Consider the following 18,759-nt stretch of genomic DNA (forward strand, 5'->3'; position numbering starts at 1 on the left):
CCTTGTTACATTAAAGGAAGCATAATACAATGATTCTGTTAATTATAGTCTCTAGTTTACATTGATTTTATTTTTCCCTAATACCACCCTATTTTTTCATCTCTTTTTTTAAAAAAATTTGGTTTTCTTGAGATATATTCACATACCATGCAGTCATCCATGGTGCACCATCAACTGTTCACAATACCATGATATAGTTGTGCGTTCATCACCCCATTCAATTTTTGAACACTTTCCTGAATCCAAAAAGAATGAAAATAAGAATAAAAATAAAAGTGAAAAAGAACACGTGAAACATTCCATCCCCCCATCTCACTCCATTTTTCATTTAGTTTTTGTCCCCATTTTTCTACTCATCTGTCCATACACATTGGATAAAGGGAATGTGAGCCACAAGGTTTTCACAGCTACACAGTCACACCACGTAAGCTACACAGTTGTGCAATCATCTTCAAGAATCAAGGCTACTGGGTTGCAGTTTGACAGTTTCAGGCATCTCCTTCTAGCTATTCCAATACACTAAAAACTAAAAAAGGGATATGTTTATAGTGCATAAGAATGCCCTCTAGAGTGACCTTGACTCCATCTGAAATCTGTCAGCCACTGAAACTCTATTTTGTTTCATTTTGCTTCCCCTTTTTTGGTAAAGAAGACTTTCTCAATCCCACGATGCCAGGTCGAGGCTCATCCTCAGGAGTCATGTCCTGCATTGCCAGGGAGATTTATACCCCTGGGAGTCATTTTCCACTTATGGGGGATGAAGCATCTTGACCTTAGATTTAAGCCTGCTTTTTCCTGACCGATCTCTCCATGAATTCTCTTTTTTTTCACTTTTTATTTTGAAATAAATTCATATTTACAGGACAGTTGCAAAAATAATACAAACCCCATACACAGAACTCCAGCATACTCCAAACCCCTCCACTGATACCCAGATCTACCAACTTTAATATTTTGTCACTTTACCATTTCTTTCCCTCCCTCCCTCCCTATCTTATCCATCATCTATTGCTCTATCTTCTGAACATATGAGAGCAAGTTGCACACATCCTGGAACAAATAATATAATTCACATATACATTTCCTATGAACCAGAATATTCATTTATGTAATCACATTAAGTGTAGTTAAGAAGTTCTGGAAATTTAACATTGATACAAAGCTTGCATTCTGTATTTCATTTTTTTCTTATGTCCCAATTGTGTCTTTTTGAACCTTTTCTCCTCTATTCTTAGATCTCATCCAGGATCATCTGTGGCATTTAATTGCCATTATCTATTTAGACTGTCTTTTTTTTTTTTCAATTGTGGAAACATATATACAGCATAAATCTTCCCATTCCAACCCCTCCCAAGCATTCCATTTAGTGGAATTAATCACATTCACAATGTTGCAATGCCATCACCTTTCCACCATCCATTACTAGAAATTTCCCTTCACCCCAAACAGAAACCTTACACTCATTTCTTATTAACTTCCCATTGCTCCTTCCCCCACTTCTCATAACCCATACTCTTCATCTCTATGACCATATTCTCTGATTTTTTTGTGTGTGTTTACCATGGGGCTTAAATTCAACATCTTAAATCTATAACAATCTTGTTTTCTTTGATACCAACTTAACTTCAACAGGACATATAAACTATGTTCCTGTACTCCTCCATTCCCCCACCTTTATGTAGTTCTTGTCAAAATTACACATTTTACTCTGAGTCCAAAACCACTGATTTATCATTACACTTTATGTATTTTAGATCCTGTAGGAAGTAAGTAGTGGAGTTACAAATCAAAAATACAGTAGTATTGGTATTTATATTTACCATGTAATCTTTACTGGAAATCTTTATTTCTTTATGTGGTTTCAGTCAATTGTTTAGTGTCCCTTCCTTTCAACCTGCACAGTTCCCTTTAACATTTCTTATAGGACTGATCTACTGGTGATGAAGTCCCTCAGCTTTTGATTATCCAGGAATGTTTTCATCTCCCCCTCATTTTTAACCTCCAGTTGTTTGTAAATTTTCTAAGTCTCTGATGGTTATTGACTTCTAACTGTATTCCATTGTGGTCAGAGAACATGCTTTGAATAATTTCAATTTTTTTTAATTTATTGAGGCTTGTTTTATGTTCCAGTATATGGTCTATTCTGGAGAAAGTTCCATGATCACTAGAAGAGAATGTATATCCTGGTGATTTGGAATGTGATGTTCTATATATGTCTGTTAAATCAAATTCATTTATCAGATTGTTTAGGTTTTCACTTTCCTTATTGGTCTTCTGCCTGGTTGATCTATCTATAAGAGAGAGTGATGTGTTGAAGTCTTCCACAATTATTGTGGAAACATCTACTGCTTCCTTTAGTTTTGCCAATGTTTGTCTCATGTATTTTGTGGCACTGTGATTGGGTGCAGAAAGATTTATGATTGTTATTTCTTCTTGTTGAATTGCCCCTTTTATTAGTATGTAGTGGCCTTATTTGTCACTCATAACATCCTTGCATTTAAAGTGTATTTTATCTGAGATTAATATTGCTACTCCTGCTTTCTTTTGGCTGTGGCTTGCATGAAATATTTTCTCCATCCTTTCACTTTCAATTCTTTGTGTCCCTGTGTCTACAATGAGTCTCTTGCATGCAACATATTGATTGTTCATATTTTTTCATCAATTCTGCCAATCTATATCTTTTAATTGTGGAGTTTAATCCATTTACATGCAACATTATTACTGTGAAGGCATTTCTTGAATCAGCAATCCTATCCTTTGGTTTATGTTTGTCAGATATATTTTTTCCCCTCACTTTCTTATTGTCCTTTAATGAACCAACATTGAATCTCTTTAGTACTAAAACTTTCTCTATATCTCTCTGTCCCTTCTTTGTTTGCCTGTCAGTAGGGCTCCCTATAATATCTGAAGTAGGGCAGGTCTTTTATTAGCAAAATCTTTTAGTGTTTGCTTGTCTGTGAAAAATTTAAGCTCTCCCTCAAATTTGAAGGGGAGCTTTGCTGGGTAAAGTATTCTTGATTGTAAATTTTTCTCTATCAGAATTTTGAATATGTTATGCCACTGCCTTCTCGCCTCCATGGTGGCTGCTGAGTAGTCTCTACTTGGTCTTATCCTGTTTCCTTTGTATGTGGTGAATTGCTTTTCTCTTGCTGCTTTCAGAACTTGCTCCTTCTCTTCAGCATTTGCCAGTCTGATCAGAAAATGTCTTGGAGTGGGTTTATTTGGATTTATTTTATTTGATGTTCACTCGGCATTTATGCTTTGTGTATTTATATTGTGTAGAAGATTTGGGAAGTTTTCCCCAACAATTTCTTTCAATACACTTTCTAGACCTTTATCCTTCTCTTCCCCTTCTGGAACACCAATGAGTCTTATATTTGGATGTTTTACTTTATCTATCATATCCCTGAGGTCTGTTTTGATTTTTTCAATTTTTTCCCCATTCTTTCTTTTGTTCTTTCATTTTCCATTCTGTGGTCTTGAAGTTGCTGACTCGTTGTTCAGCTTCCTCTAGTCTTGTGCTGTGAGTATCCAGAATCTTTTTAATTTGGTCAACAGTTTCTTTTATTTCCATAAGATCATCTGTTTTTTAATTTACTATTGCAATTTCCCTTTATGCTCTTCTAGGGTCTTCTTCATGTCCTTTATATCCTGTGCCATGCTTTCATTGTTTTTCTTTAGTTCTTTGATTAATTGCTCCAAGTACTGTGTTTTCTCTGATCTTTTGATTTGGGTGTTTGGGTTTGGGTTATCCATATTGTCTGGTTTTTTCATATGCTTTAAAATTTTCTGCTGTTTTTGGACTCTTGGCATTTGCTTTATTTGATAGGGTTCTTTTATGATATATAGGACTATTCACAGACATCTCTAATTTGTTAGATCTACAGATTAGTGGCGTACACTTTCTCTAACCAGCAGATGGCATCTGCAAGTCACCTATTCCCCTCAAGTCAGTTCTCCCCAACTTTGTCTTTGTGGTTTGTGGGGGTCTGATTCTTGTGGGGTCCAATTGGTACACCAAGTTTGGGTGTGTTGTCGGTGCTGTCTCCCAGAATGTGGGGCATGTGTCTGAGTGGTTAGGAAGGGAGGGCAGCTTTAATAATCAAACCTCCCAGGTGTTTCTGGAGATTTAAGGCTGTTGTAAGAGTCTAAACCTTCATTTCAGTCTTGCCACAGATTGTCTCTGCCACTGACCCATGAGTCCTCGGTATTGGCATATGGTCCCTGGGATTTCCAAGTGGGTCCCTCTTCCAAGACGTACCCTTCAAGCCCTCTGCTGAGGGAGGGCTGTGCTATGTTCTGAGTGCACACCATCCCTCAAGGGAAGTTCTGGGCTGCCGGGCCATGGAGGGGCATTCCCAGCCTGCTGTAAGGATGGCTGAATGGGGAGTGTTATTTTCCCCCTTTTTGCACAGCTCTGCCTTCCCAGCTCTGGGACAATTAGCTGTGGGTGCATGAAAGGCTATTATCCAAGCCCAATATTTTGGTGTGTGTGCATGTTGCTGGAAACACTTCCTGTCACACTGGGTTTTTTGGCATGGCTCTGGGCTGTGGCTCCAGCACCACGCAGGAGCGTTCCCAGCCTGCCAGGAAGATGGCTGCAAGGGGCATGGTTATTTTCCCCTTTGGGCTAACCTCTGCCTTCCTCACTCTGAGACAATTAGCAGTGGGTGTGCGAAAGGCTATCTTCCATGCCAGATATTGAGGCATTCACACAGCCCGTTCCTGCCATGCTTCACTGTGCGGTTCTTGCTGTCATATCTGCAGCCACTTTTGGGTTTTTTAAAAAGAACTAGTCTGCCTCCAAATGCCAATCCCTGGTTTCCCCACACCACAGTGTGGCTGCTGGACACTCAGCAGGTTTTCTCACTCATTTCAGAAGGCAGACTCCTGGTTTCACCAATTGCACAGTCCCTGTGGATTTAGCAGAACTTGTCCAGCTGGTGCATTGCTGGAACTGGTTTTCTGGGTCACTTTCTGGATTTTGTCTAATATTTTTCATGGAGGTGTTTTTTGCCCTGTATCTCCTAGTTGCCATCTTAGTTTCTTCTCCACCTCCCTATTTTTAACACCTTGCAAGGTTGACATTCATTTGTTCTCCCTCGTGAAAAACATACTTGTACATTTTATCAAATTTGTTGAACACTCTATGTTTCACTGAGTTATATAGTATGTCTTTATCTTTCCTCTTTTTTTCTGGTGTTCCACATAATCCTAACCTTCCTCTTTCAACCAGATTCATAGTTACCTTTGTTCAGTGTACTTACTTTGTTGTGCTACCATCATCACCCAAAATTGTGTTCCAAACCTCTCACTCCTGTCTTTTCCTATCACTCTGTAGTGCTCCCTTTAGTATTTCCTGTAGGGCAGGTATCTTGTTCACAAACTCTCTCATCTGTTTGTCAAAGAATATTTTGAACTCTCCCTCATATTTGAAGCACAGTTTTGCTGGATAGAGGATTCTTGGTTGATGGTTTTTCTCTTTCAGTATCTTAAATATATCACACCACTTCCTTCTTGCCTTCATGGTTCCTGCTAAGAAAACTGCACATAGTCTTATCAAGCTTCCTTTGTATGTGATGAATCGCTTTTCTCTTGCTGCTTTCAGGATTCTTTTTGTATTTGATGTTTGATAATCTGATTATTAAGTGCCTTGGTGTAGGCCTATTCAGATCTGTTCTGTTTGGGGTATGCTGCACTCCTTGGATCTGTAATTTTATGTTTTCATAAGAGATGGAAAATTTTCATTGATTATTTCCTCTGTTATTACTTCTGCCCCTTTTCCCTTCTCTCCTTCTGGGACACCAATGACACATACATTCCTGCATTTCATTTTGTCCTTAAGTTCCCAGAGACATTGCTCATATATTTCCATTCTTTTCTTCATCTGTTCTTTTGTGTGTAGGCTTTCAGGTGTCTTGTTTTCCAGTTCCTGAGTATTTTCTTCTACCTCTTGAAATCTGCTATTATATGTTTCCATTGTGGCTTTCATCTTTTGTGTTTTGCCTTTCATTTCCATAGATTCTGCAAATTGTTTTTTTGAACTTTCAATTTCCACGTTATGTATGCCCTGTGTTTTCTTTATAGCCTTTATCTCTTTTGCCATGTCTTCTCTAAACTTGTTGAATTGATTTAGCATTAGTTGTTTAAATTCCTGTATCTCAGTTGAAGTGTAAGTTTGTTCCTTTGACTGGGCCATAACTTTGTTTTTCTTAGTGTAGATTGTAGTTTTCTGTTGTCTAGGCATCTGACCTCCTTGGTCATCCCAATCAGGTTTTCCCAGATGAGAACCAGCTCAGGTCCCAGAAGGAGGAAATATTCAGCATCTGGTTTCCCTGATTGTATGTCTTAGAGGATTGACACACCCTGCACTTTTCTGCCTAACAGGTGGTGCCTGTCAGCCTGTCACTCCAGGCTGGTGAAAGAGGTGTGGCCAGGGACTATTTTCCCCTAAGTTCTGGGGTCTTGTTATGAATGGAAGGTGAGTAGTAGAGCTGTGCCCCACCTCTTTCCTTTTGGGAAGATATGCCTCCTAGAGAGAGGTCATTTGCATATAAATAGATTGTTTCTCTGACTCTGCTATCTCCACCCTTGTCTGGGTCAGAGTGCTGTGAGTTTAAAATGGCTGAGGCTTTCTCTCCTGTAGAGCACTGCCAGCCAAAAATGGTTGAGGTTTTCTCCATTGAGTGACCTAGGTTGAGAGAGAGAGAGAAAGGGACAGAAAGCCCACTTCAGGGTTGGTCTATGGCCCCCAGATTCACCTGCCAGCCAGAGATAACACCTGATCCTTTGGGCTCCCCATCCTGAGAAACATACATCCCCTGATTCTCTAAGGTCAGTCATCACCAAAAGCCTCTGTCTGCTTGTTGGGGATTCACAGTCTGTACTGAGCAGTTAACTCCCCAGGTGGAGCTGGGCTGAGGTATATTCACTTGTTTAGAGAGTGCTGCTCTCTAGCTCTGTGAGGCTTCTGTGATGGAGTGGCTCTTGGCTTGGGTCTACAGTTTTTACTTACAGATTTTATGCTGCAATCTTGGGCATTCCTCCCAATTCAGGTCGGCATATGATGAGTGGACAATCATGTTTGTCTCCCCACAGTTATTCCAGGTTATTTACTAGTTGTTCCCATTGTTTGTCAGTTGTTCAGGGGGCTAACTTGCTTCCATTCTTCTCTATGTTGCCATCTTAGCTCCTCCCTCTTTCTTCCTTTTTGATGTATGCATTTAGCACTATAAATTTCCCCCTAAGTACTGCTTTTGCTGCATCCCATAGGCTTTGATATGTTGTGTTCTCATTTTCATTCATCTCTCTATATTTAGCAATTTCTCTTGCTATTTCTTCTTTAACCCACTGATTGTTTAGGAGTGTGTTGTTTAACCTCCAGATATTTGTGAATTTTCTAAGTCTCTGATGGCTATTGACTTCTAACTGTATTCCATTGTGGTCAGAGAATGTGGTTTAAATAATTTCAATTTTTTTAAATTTATTGAGGCATTTTTTATGTCCCAGCATATGTTCTATTCTGGAGAAAGTTCTGTGAGCACTAGAGAAGAATGTGTATCCTGGTGATTATGGATGTAATGTTCTAAATATGTCTGTTAAATCCAGTTTATTTATCAGATTGTTTAGGTTTTCAATTTCCTTATTGGTCTTTTGTCTGGTTGATCTATCTATAAGAGAGAGTGATGTGTTGAAGTCTCCCACAATTATTGTGGAAACATCTACTGCTTCCCTTAGTTTTGCCAATGTTTGTCTCATGTATTTTGCGGCTCCTTGATTGGGTGCATAAACATTTGATTGTTATTTATTCTTCTTGAATTGCCCCTTTTATTAGTATGTAGTGACCTTCTTTGTCTCTCATAACATCCTTGCATTTAAAGTCTATTTTATCTGAGATTAATATTGCTACTCCTGCTTTCTTTTGGCTGTAGCTTGCATGAAATGTTTTTTTTCCCATCCTTTCACTTTCATTTTCTTTGTGTCCCTGTGTCTATGATGAGTCTCTTGCATGCAACGTATTGATTGTTCATATTTTTTGATCAATTCTGCCAAACTATATCTTTTAATTGGGGATTTTAATCCATTTACATTCAACATTATTACTGTGAGTGCATTTCTTGAGTCAGCCATCCAATCCTTTGGTTTATGTTTGTCAGGTAAATTTTTCTCCTCTCTCTCTTAATGTCCTTTAATGTACCCATACTGAATCTCTTTAGTACTGAACCTTTCCCCATCTCTCTCTTTCCCTTCTTTGTTCCTCTGTTGGTAGGGCTTCCTTTAGTACCTGAAGTAGGGCAGGTCTCTTGTTAGCCAATTCTCTCAGCATTTGTTTCTCTGTGACAAATTTAAGCTCTCCCTCAAATTTGAAGGGCATGTTTGCTGGATTAAGAATTCTTGGTTGGAAATTTTTCTCTTTCAGACTTTGAAATGTGTCATGCCACTGCTTTCTCACCTCCACAGTGGCCACTGAGTACTCACTATTTAGCCTTATCCTGTTTCCTTTGTAAGTGATGAATTGCTTTTCTCTTGCTGCTTTCACAACTTTCTTTCTCCTTCTCTTCAGTATTTGACAATCTGATCAGAATATGTCTCAGAGTGGGTTTATTTGGATTTATTCTATTTGGAGTTCACTGGGCATTTATGATTTGTGTATTTATGTTGTTTAGAAGGTTTGGGAAGTTTTCTTCAACAATTTCTTTGAATACTCTTCCTAGACCTTTACCCTTCTCTTCCCCTTCCAGAACACCAATGACTCATATTTGGATATTTTATTTTATCTATCATATCCCTGAAGTCCATTTTTTTTTTAATTTTTCTCATTCTTTCTGTTGTTCTTTCATTTTCCATTCTGTCTTCTTCGATTTCACTGATTCACTGTTCAGCTTCCTCTAGTCTTGTACTGTGAGTATCCAGAATCTTTTTAATTTGGTCAACAGTTCCTTTTATTTCCATAAGATCATCTTTTTATCTGCTCTTGCAATTTCTTCTTAATGCTCTTCTACAGTCTACTTCATGTCCTTTATATCCTGTGCTGTATTCCCATTGTTTGTCTTTAGTTCTTTGATTAATTTCTCCAAGTACTGCATCTCCTCTGATCTTTTGATTTGGGTGTTTCAGTTTGGGTTATCCATATCATCTGGTTTCTTCAAATGCTTTAAAAGTTTCTGTTGTTTTGGGCCTCTTTGCATTTTTTTGATAGGGTTCTTTTAGGACATGAAGACTTATTTAAACACTTATCTCTAATTTGTCAGATCTACCACTTGGTGGCATGCAGTATCTCTAAGTAACCAGCATGGGCATCTGTGAGCCACCTAGTCCTCTCAAGCCAGTTCTCCCCAACTTTGTCTTTGTGGTGAGTGGGGCTATGAATTTTGTGGGTGCACAATTGGTGTACCAAGTTTGCATCTTTAGTTGGTATTGCCTGCTCTGAATGTGGGGCATGTGTCTGAGTGGTTAGGGAGGGACGGCAGCTTTAATAATCAAACCTCCCATGTGTTCCTGGAGACTCAAAGCTGTTGCAAAAGTTTAATCCTTCAGTTCAGTGTCACTACAGTTTGTCTCTACTGTTGACCCACAAGTCCTTGGTTTTGGTGTATGGTCCCTGGACTTCTGAGTGGGTCCCTCTTCCAAGCCTTGCCTTCCCAGGGCATCTGCTGAGGGAAGACTGTGCTACATCACAAGTGCATGCCATCCCCAAAGGGAAGTTCTGGGCCACAGGGCCACGTAGGGGTGTTCCCAGCCTGCTAAAAGGATGGCTGTATGGGGCATGTTAATTTCCCCCTTTTCTTATGCCTCAGCCTTCCTAGCTCCAGGACAATTAGCTATGTGTATGTGAAAGGCTGTAGTCTTTGCCAGATACTGTGGCATGTGCTCATGTTGCTGGAAATACTTCCTGTTGCACTGGGTTGTTCAGCATAGTTCTGTGCTGCGATGCTGGCACCGGGCAGGAGCATTCCCAGCCTGCTGGGAAGATGGCTGTATGGGGCATGGTTATTTTCCCCTTTTCACTAACCTCTGTCTTCCTACCTCCGAGACAATTAGCAGCAGGTGCACGAAAGGCTATTGTCCATGCCAGATATTAAGGCTAGCCCACAGGCTGTGGGGATGCAGTTCCTGCTCCACTTCCTTTTGCAGTTCTCGCTGCCACATCCACAACTGCTTTTGGGTTTTTAAAACTAGTCCAACTCCAAACGCCAATCCCCGGTTTCCTGACTGCGGCATGACTGCTGGTTATCCAGCAGACTCACTCACTTGTTTCAGAATGCAGACTCCCAGTTTCACCAAGTGCACAATCCCTATGGATTTAGCAGACCTTGTCCAGTTGGTGCATTGCTGGAACTGGTGTTCTGGGTCATTTTCTGGCTTTTATCTAGTATTTTTCACAGTGATTTTTTTTGCCCTGTCCCTCCTAACCACCATCTTCTGGAAGCTCCCATAATTCATTTTTAAATTTTACTAATCACTATTTAACCTGTACACACTCAGCAGCTATATTACTTTATTTGTTTTCACCTAAATATCAACACATAACTTGGGGAGAAAAAGTTTTGATAATGTAAGTATTTGAAGTAATTTTGAATCTAGTATTTGTAGTTTGGAAAAAATCTCAAACCCTTTTTCTTCAACTGCTTAAAAATGTTGGTTGTCTATGACAATCATTTTTAAAAAATTTCTATTTATTTTCAATCTACCTTCAGTAAAATTCAATCTTTATAGCAGTAATATAGATAAGATTTTTCAAAGTTTTAGCCTCCAGAGACTCAAAGCTATTAAATTCTATTTCAATGGATTGCTGTAAAATCTGTTTTTTTATTTGACTAGTGAGATCAAAATGTTTTGAGTATCTATAATTTTTGTCTAACTCTTCTTTTCTTGTTGATCTGCAATTATTTACTATGTCTAGATCAAAGATGACTTAACACAGATGTTTCATATCATTTTATGAATTCTCTCCTTAAAATTGAAGCAAAATGTTGTTATTCTGCATTTATTCATTCTCACAAAATGTAACAGACCAGGTAGAAAAAACTATTAAGTATATGGACAATTTTGGTAACCCAATTAAGAAGCTTTCTTTTTTATCAGTTATTACAGAATATAAATTCTCTTAATACTCATGGAACATTTATGGATGTAAGATGAGTATTAAGTCATAAAGTAAATTTTAGCAAATTTCTAAGAATCAGTGTCATTCTGACCACGTTTTCTAGCCACAAGGAAATTACATGAGAAATACATAAAAGAAAGAAAATTCAAATAAATGCTTAAAGTTTGGAATTTAAATACATACACACAAGAACACATTCTTTTCTAAATAACTCATGGGACAAGAAGAAATTATAATGAAAATTTAAAAACACAAGGAATTTAAAAAACAATTCTATCTATACAAAATTGCAGGCTTCGGTTAAAAATAATACTCAAAGAGAATATTTTAGTCATAAGTTCATTTACCAAAAAAGAAAAGGCTAAAAGTAAGGAGCTAACCTTTGGAGAAATGACTGATTCTAGTTCTGAGGCAGAAAGTATCCAAGACATGCCTAGAGCAATCTCAGTGCCAGAAAGTAAGGAAGTGCTTAAAAACAAAAAACCCACAATAATAGGGATGTGTCAAAAGGACATAGGAGTCAACTGAAAGAGCTTCCAATGGCCAAAGCTAGATCAGTTTGGTGCAATAAAATAAGTAAAGTAGTATAGGATTATCAGCTAAATGACAAATACATGTTGCTATGCTCATATAAATAAATGATTTAATAAATAAATGAAGGGAAGAAATAGAAGAGGAGCAGAAGAATTCCAAATAGTTTATGTCTATACTTCTCACTCAAGATAGTGGAGCATAAATCTTCACTCTTTAAGTGTGCACTACACATAGTGACTGTGCTGATTTGAATGTATTATGTCTCCCAAAACTCCATTATCTTTGATGTCATCTTTTGTGGGCAGACCTATCAGTGTTAATTAGATTGTAATTCTTTGAGTGTTTCCATGGAGATGTGCCCCACCCAACTGTGGGTGATGATTCTGATTGGATAATTTCCATGGAGGTGTTGGTCCGCCCATTCAGGGTGGGTCTGAATTAAATTACTATAGCACTACATAAGATCAGACAGAAGGAGCAAGCTGCTACAGCCAAGAGGGACACTTCAAAGAAAGCACAGGAGCTGCAGATGAGAGACATTTGAAGACAGCCATTGAAAGTAGAATCTCTCTCCAGAGAAGCTAAGAGAGGACAAATACTCCAAGTGCAACTAAGAGTGACATTTTTGAGGAACTGTAGCCTAGAGAGGAATGTCTTGGGAGAAAGCCATTTTGAAACCAGAACATTGGGGCAGATGCCAGCCACGTGCCCTCCCAGCTAACAGATGTTTTCCGGACACCATAGGCCATCCTCCAGGGAAGGTACCCGATTGTTGATGCCTTACCTTGGACACTTTATGGCCTTAAGACTGTAACTGTGTAACCAAATAAACCCCCTTTTATAAAAACTGATCCATTTCTGGTATTTTGCATTCTGGCAGCATTAGCAAACTGGAACAGTGACTTCCCTCCAAAAGGAACAGTATAGAAAGGGGAGAAAGAGAATAACTTTACAGTGGAGAAACCTGACAAAACTACCTCAATCAGGTGATCAAAATTATTATCAACAGTGATAAATCATTTTGATAATATGTGCCCTTGATATGCACTTTGCCCTTGTGGTTTTCCTCCCCAAACCACATAACCCCAGTCTAAGCATGAGAAAAGCATCTGACTAATACCAATTGAGGGACTTTCTACAAAATACCTGATCAGTACTCCTCAAAATTATCAAGGACATAAAAAACAAGCAAGAAGGAGGACATGACTGCCAAATGTAATGTGGAATCCTGGATGAGATTCAAGGATAAAAAAAGGACAATAGATAAAAATTAAGGAAACCTGAATAAAGCATGGACTTTTGTTAATAATAAATATAAATAGTGATTCATTAATTATAACAAGCGTATCATACTAACATAAAATATTGATAGAAGAAGGAACTGGTTGTCCATTATATGATGTGTCGGTTTGAAAATTATGTCTCCCACAAAAGCCATGTTCTTTAATGCAATCTTGTTGAGGCATGTTCTTTAACACAGTCTTGTTAGTCTTTTGATGAGGGTTGAACCTCTTGATTAGATTGTTTCCACGGAGATGTGACCCACCCAACTGTAGGTGAGAACTCTGAGTAAATTATTTCCATGGAGGTGTGAACCTGCCCATTCAGAAATGGTCTTGTTTACTGGAGTTTACTGGAGTCTTTTGAGAGACCTCACAGAGAGAAGGAACTCAGAGAAGCTGAGAGACATTTTGGAGAGAAGCTAAGATACATAATCCAGAGTTTGCCCCCCGGAGAAGCTAAGAGCCGACACAGACCCAGAAGCTTGGAGATGCAGACAGAAAGACATTTGGAGATGCTAACAACCTAAGAGATGAAGTCCAGAGTTTGCCCTGGAGAAGCTAAGAGAGGACCCCCAGATGCTTAGAGATAAATGCCCTGGGAGAACAAGCAAGGATGAACAGAAGCTGAGAGAGAGAAGCTAAGAGAGGCAGTAGTCCAAAGACATTTTGGAGAAAGCCATTTTGAAACCAAAACCCAGGAGCAAAGGACTAGCAGATGTGAGCCACATGCCTTCCCAGCTGCCAGAAGTGTTCCGGATGCCATTGACCTTTCTTCAGTGAAGGTATTCTCTTGTCAATGCCTTAGTTAGGACACTTTTATGGCCTAAAACTATAAATTTGTAACCTAATAAAAATCCCCTTTATAAAAGCCAATGCATTTCTGTATTTTGTATAATGGCAGCTTTAGCAAACTGGGACGCGTGGAAACTCTCTGTACTGTTGTTGCCATTTTTCTGTAAATATAAAAGTGTTCTGAAATAAAAACTCTATTCAAATATATAAACGAGGAGCTAACAATCCAACCTAAAATTTAGAAAAATAATAATACACAAGAATAAACTCAACATATACCCAATAATAAAGCCTAGAGCAGAAAATAATTGAAAGAACTTTTAGAGAGGGTATTTCAACCTTTCAAATAAAAAATTAAAATTGATAAAATTCAGGCAAAACAACCAAGGGGAAAAAAGACAATGCATTCAAACAAAATTGGAAGTGAGAATGAGGAACTTATACAATGAAAAGGATTAGAAATGCATACAAATGATTTCTACCAATAACTTTTTTAAAAATGCATGAAATGGAAAGCGTCCTGATAAAATATAACCTTAATGATAAATATAAGAAAAATATTTTTAAACTATGTTTTACTAAATTCTTTAATGATTATTGAATATTGTAATGCTACAATCAAGAAATTTAATAATCAATTAACTAATATTATAGCCAGTAAAGAAAGATAGTTAAGTAATTTCACACATCACAGAAAGTAAATATCATCTTAAGATGATTTTACCAGAGAGATCTATCAAATACTCAAAGAAAAAATAATTGTTGGATTTTTTTTTACTTTTTATTATTTTGCTTTTTCCTCATTTTAATTACTCTACTCATTTTCTGTTATAAGGGAAAAAAGTCTTATTGCACAGTATTGTGTATTCTCAAAGCTCAAAAACAACATTACTTGCATCCCAAGAATCTACTAGTTGGTTCTTTTAGCAGGACCTATCTTTTCAGCTCATGTCAGTTTTTGCCCTAGTAATAGTACATTCCTCTGTCAATGTTCTTCATCTATGAATCAATGTCAAGACATTATAAGCTGTTCACAATAATTTAGCACAGATGCAACAGTTTTGCTTCCCTCCTCTTCATCTTCTTCCCACAACCCCCATGTCTATTAGCCATGACCTGGTTTGCGTGGATTCTCTGTTCATTGTCCAAACCATTCACACAGAATGGAATAAAACTTTATTCTTTTAGAATTCCACACATAGATGCTGAAAACCTCTTGTCATCTCCGACAGAAAAGCAGAATAGTTCTCTTTCATGAATGACACCACAATTAAAGCTAAAATAATATAAAAATAATCTGAAAAATCCCTTTTACTGTACACTATCAAGTAAAGCAAATAAGATAACAGTTTCTTTTTCTGCTAGCCAGAAAATGTGTTTCTATTCATTTGGGCTTTGAAGTTCAGTGTATCCCACATCTGTGTGCGTGTGTGGTTGTGTATCTATAATCTATGCAGTGTGGGGAGCCCCTAATCTTTTCATCTAGTTTGTCTAATTAAACTACTTGACCGATTAGAGTACTATTATATCACATTGAAAAATTTTACATAATCGCTTCTTTAAAATACTAGAAACGTTTACACATTTATTTGGCTTGTAAACGACTGAAATACTACAGATAATCTGACTTTTTTTTTTTTTAAAGAATATGGCTGTTAATAAATTGATTTTCTGAGTTCCAGAGCAAAAGTCTTTTTTAAAAAATGTTTGAAGCTGACTTGAAACAGGATGTCTTCTGATTTGGTAAAAAATATGATCCCTATTGTATATCATTTAAAACTTGAGGGGTAAAGTCTACATGTGAGGAGCCCTTTGCTGTCAAGTGTTCTCAGCCAGACTGGGAATGAAGTGTGTTTGCTGAAGTAGCTCCACTTGACCAGCAGAGGGCACTTTAAACACTGCTACATTGCTTGGGAAGCAAATGCAGATGACGCAGAAACACAGTGTTCACCCAAAATCAGAAAGAGCTCTGCAGATCTCTTTTTGAAATTCACAAAAAATATAGAAAATAAGGACTGTACCGTGTGGTTTCGTTTAGGAAAGTTACGAGTATGCGTGACGTCAGATGGGAGGGGTATACGTATTGTTTGTCTACTGAATTGATCTTCGGCTTACATCGTTTTCCTGCTGTCATTCCCCTCTCCCAGCTCAGAAATGGTTATGGAACAGAACATTTTTACAGACAGTACTGAATTCATTTGCAGATCATTTGGTTGAGTTTCTATCTCTTCTATTCTGTCTTTACTCTTCTGTTCAAAGCCTGGACAACTGAACAAAAGATAAAGCTTCCTTTCTCATTTAAGAGTAGAAATTGCAGTTTAACTATCAGTGTTTCAATCTGCCCAGGAAGAACCTTTGAAAAGTATTGTACCCCTTTGGTTTTGGCAAACTCACTAGCCTGAGGTGGTACCCTGAGGGGAAAAATACCAGTGTTTCTCTTAGTTGAAATACAGTTGTTTACATCCATTTTCATAAGAGGTGATAGAGACATCTGTTCTCATGGGGGCTGCATCTACCAACCTTTCTTAAAAAAGGCTTTAATGTTTGCAAAAGCATAATTTTTCTAGATGCATACCCTGTGTCTCTCTCATTTTTATCTTTTCTATTGGCTCCTGTTGAGTGTCTGCAAACATTAAAGAGGATTGTGTATGTGTGCTCTCACAGTTTTTTAAGTTAAATTCTTTCAGCTTTAGAGAATTATAATACTCAGTAAATGCATTTTTTCATACAATCTTAATAGCCTTGTTTGCCTTTATTTCTCTTTCTCTACCTTAGGTTCACTTTTGTTCTCATTTCTCCTGGAGTTGACAGATGAAGAGAGAATAGGGTCTTCCAGCAGCAGCCCTTTAAGACAGAGGTGAACTCAGTGAGTCTTCACCAAAAAGGATCATAAACTTACTGGATTAAGTCAACCTATTTATCCCTAAGCTGCCTTGGGTTTTGTGTTTGCTCATTATGTTTTGTTTCAGCTGCACCATATGTGATTCCTTGTGCCATTTTCATTTGTCTATTATTTTTCTTGATGACCCTGAGCTACAGCTTCCTCCTTGGTTCCAACACTATTGAGCCTTTCTCATTTTCCTCATTTTCCTGACGTAGGCCTCAAAGAAGAAACGGCAGAAGAGCACCAAGTAGCTGAGGTACATGAGTGAAGACCAGAAGATATTCTGAAAATGAGAGTGACACTGGTCCTGCTGCATCCAGGAAAAGACCAGGTAGTTAATTACACAGCCCATCACCATCTGGGTGATCTGAGACAAGGTGATGACAAATTTCCAGGAGACTCGGAACCCGGCTGCCCGCAAGTCAGAGTAAGAGTACATCATGGCACGGCGTGCACGATATAGTTTATAGTCATGAACCAACCACCCCCGGCAACCATGTCTTTGTAGGAGTACCCAGAGTACAGGAGCACAGTGATGTGGTGGTACCAGCGCAGGAAAATCAGGTTCTGCTTCTTCAGAATAATGAATATCATGTCTCCTAGTTCAGGTGCTTTGCTTAGCACAAATGCGTAAGCCCAGAATTTGCTGACAGGTCCGTTGTAAAAACTCTGGTCACAAACTGACTGCTTCAGGCCTTTCGTCATCAAAATGAACATATAAGCACCAATTCAAAGAGCACCGAACATACTGAAGACTACAAGGGTCAGAGACCAGAGCACTAACAGTTTCCTCAGTTCAAATTTTGAGCATTTGTTCATTAGGTGCCAACCACCAAATATAAAGGTGGCATATGGGGCAGAAAACAGGAACGATTTCTTCCAGTTTTCCTTCATCCATTGAATGGCTTCATTCTCATTGAACTGCTTTTCAAATTCATATTCTTGTAGAGTCAACACTGACATGTTCATTGGGGCTGATCTTCGGTGTCACTACGTGTTCTGCGAAGCATGGGCCCAGCAGCCCGCAGAGCTTCTGGATCACGTGTGGACTGGGGATGCTGAGGAAGAGAATCCTGTTGGATGTTTTTAATCTCTCATGGGGTTGAAAATTATATTCTACTTAGTTCCACTAGGGGGAGATAAAGCTAAAGAGTTTTAAAAAGGCAGGGAAGAAGAAATATTGATAGTGAAGAAAAATCCCTTTTAACTGCAAACAACCTTCTGTGTTGATGTAACACATGCTCCAAGTTTTAAGAAACTGCATGCCTTTGGTCTCTAGCTTCATTCCAAATTACAATATTCTAATTTTGTGCCTGAACATTCCAAACGAAAATATTCAAATTTTGTGTCTGGGAAAGAGTTGTGGCAGCCAAGCACAATGAAATGAATGTACTAAGTGACACTGCAAAGTAACATCTTTCTCTCCTTCTCTCTCTTTCTCTCTCACACACACATACATGCGACTAATAATCCCTCCCCCAGCTTACAGATTTGAGAAGACATTTGGGACAAAAATTCTATTTCAATATTTATTGATTTCTTTTCATGAAGAAAGTATTATTGTTGATCGTTAGGTGGCATTAAAGTGCAACATAATATGCTTGGATGAATAAACACAAAGTAAAAGGGAAAATTAAAATATGTACTGAAATAAATCACCTCTTTTTGATTAGGCAGGCATAGACTCTGTATCTGGACTATAAAACTGTTGAACACATTTTTTAGTTTTGCTGAAAGATAACCTTTCAATCATCAAAAATCATAATGAAATCTTGCAATAAATTCTACAATTAAATATACGACTTAATCATATGAATTGTTGTATCTTTGCTGAATGATGCTCATTACTAATTTCATTTTCCCAGACATTTCCATTATCAATGTATCAGGTACTGCACATCTAAATTCATTAGACACTGGACATCAAAATCCACTAAATTTGCTACCTAAATGCTTGTCAGTATTTGTTCCTTTGAATTTATGTCAAGACCATGGGTTTAGGGATGAATAGCTAATTCAATTTCAATTCAGTTAAAAAGTATCAACTTATGGTCAAGCATATTTCAAGTAATACTCAAGATGCTCATGCAGTGGTGTCTATCCTTGCCCCCAAAGAACATACAATTAAGAGGGGAAGACAAAAATGAAAACAGGCAATT

The 18,759-nt window shown here is 38.0% G+C and overlaps 1 pseudogene; it reads right to left on the minus strand.

Annotated features, from left to right (window-relative positions):
- Positions 1-16,775: 16,775 nt before the first annotated feature.
- On the minus strand, positions 16,776-17,569 carry LOC119528655 (annotated as a pseudogene).
- Between the last annotated feature and the right edge of the window lie 1,190 nt (positions 17,570-18,759).

Source organism: Choloepus didactylus, chromosome 3, assembly GCF_015220235.1.
Source record: "Choloepus didactylus isolate mChoDid1 chromosome 3, mChoDid1.pri, whole genome shotgun sequence".
NCBI classification, from domain to species: domain Eukaryota; kingdom Metazoa; phylum Chordata; class Mammalia; order Pilosa; family Megalonychidae; genus Choloepus; species Choloepus didactylus.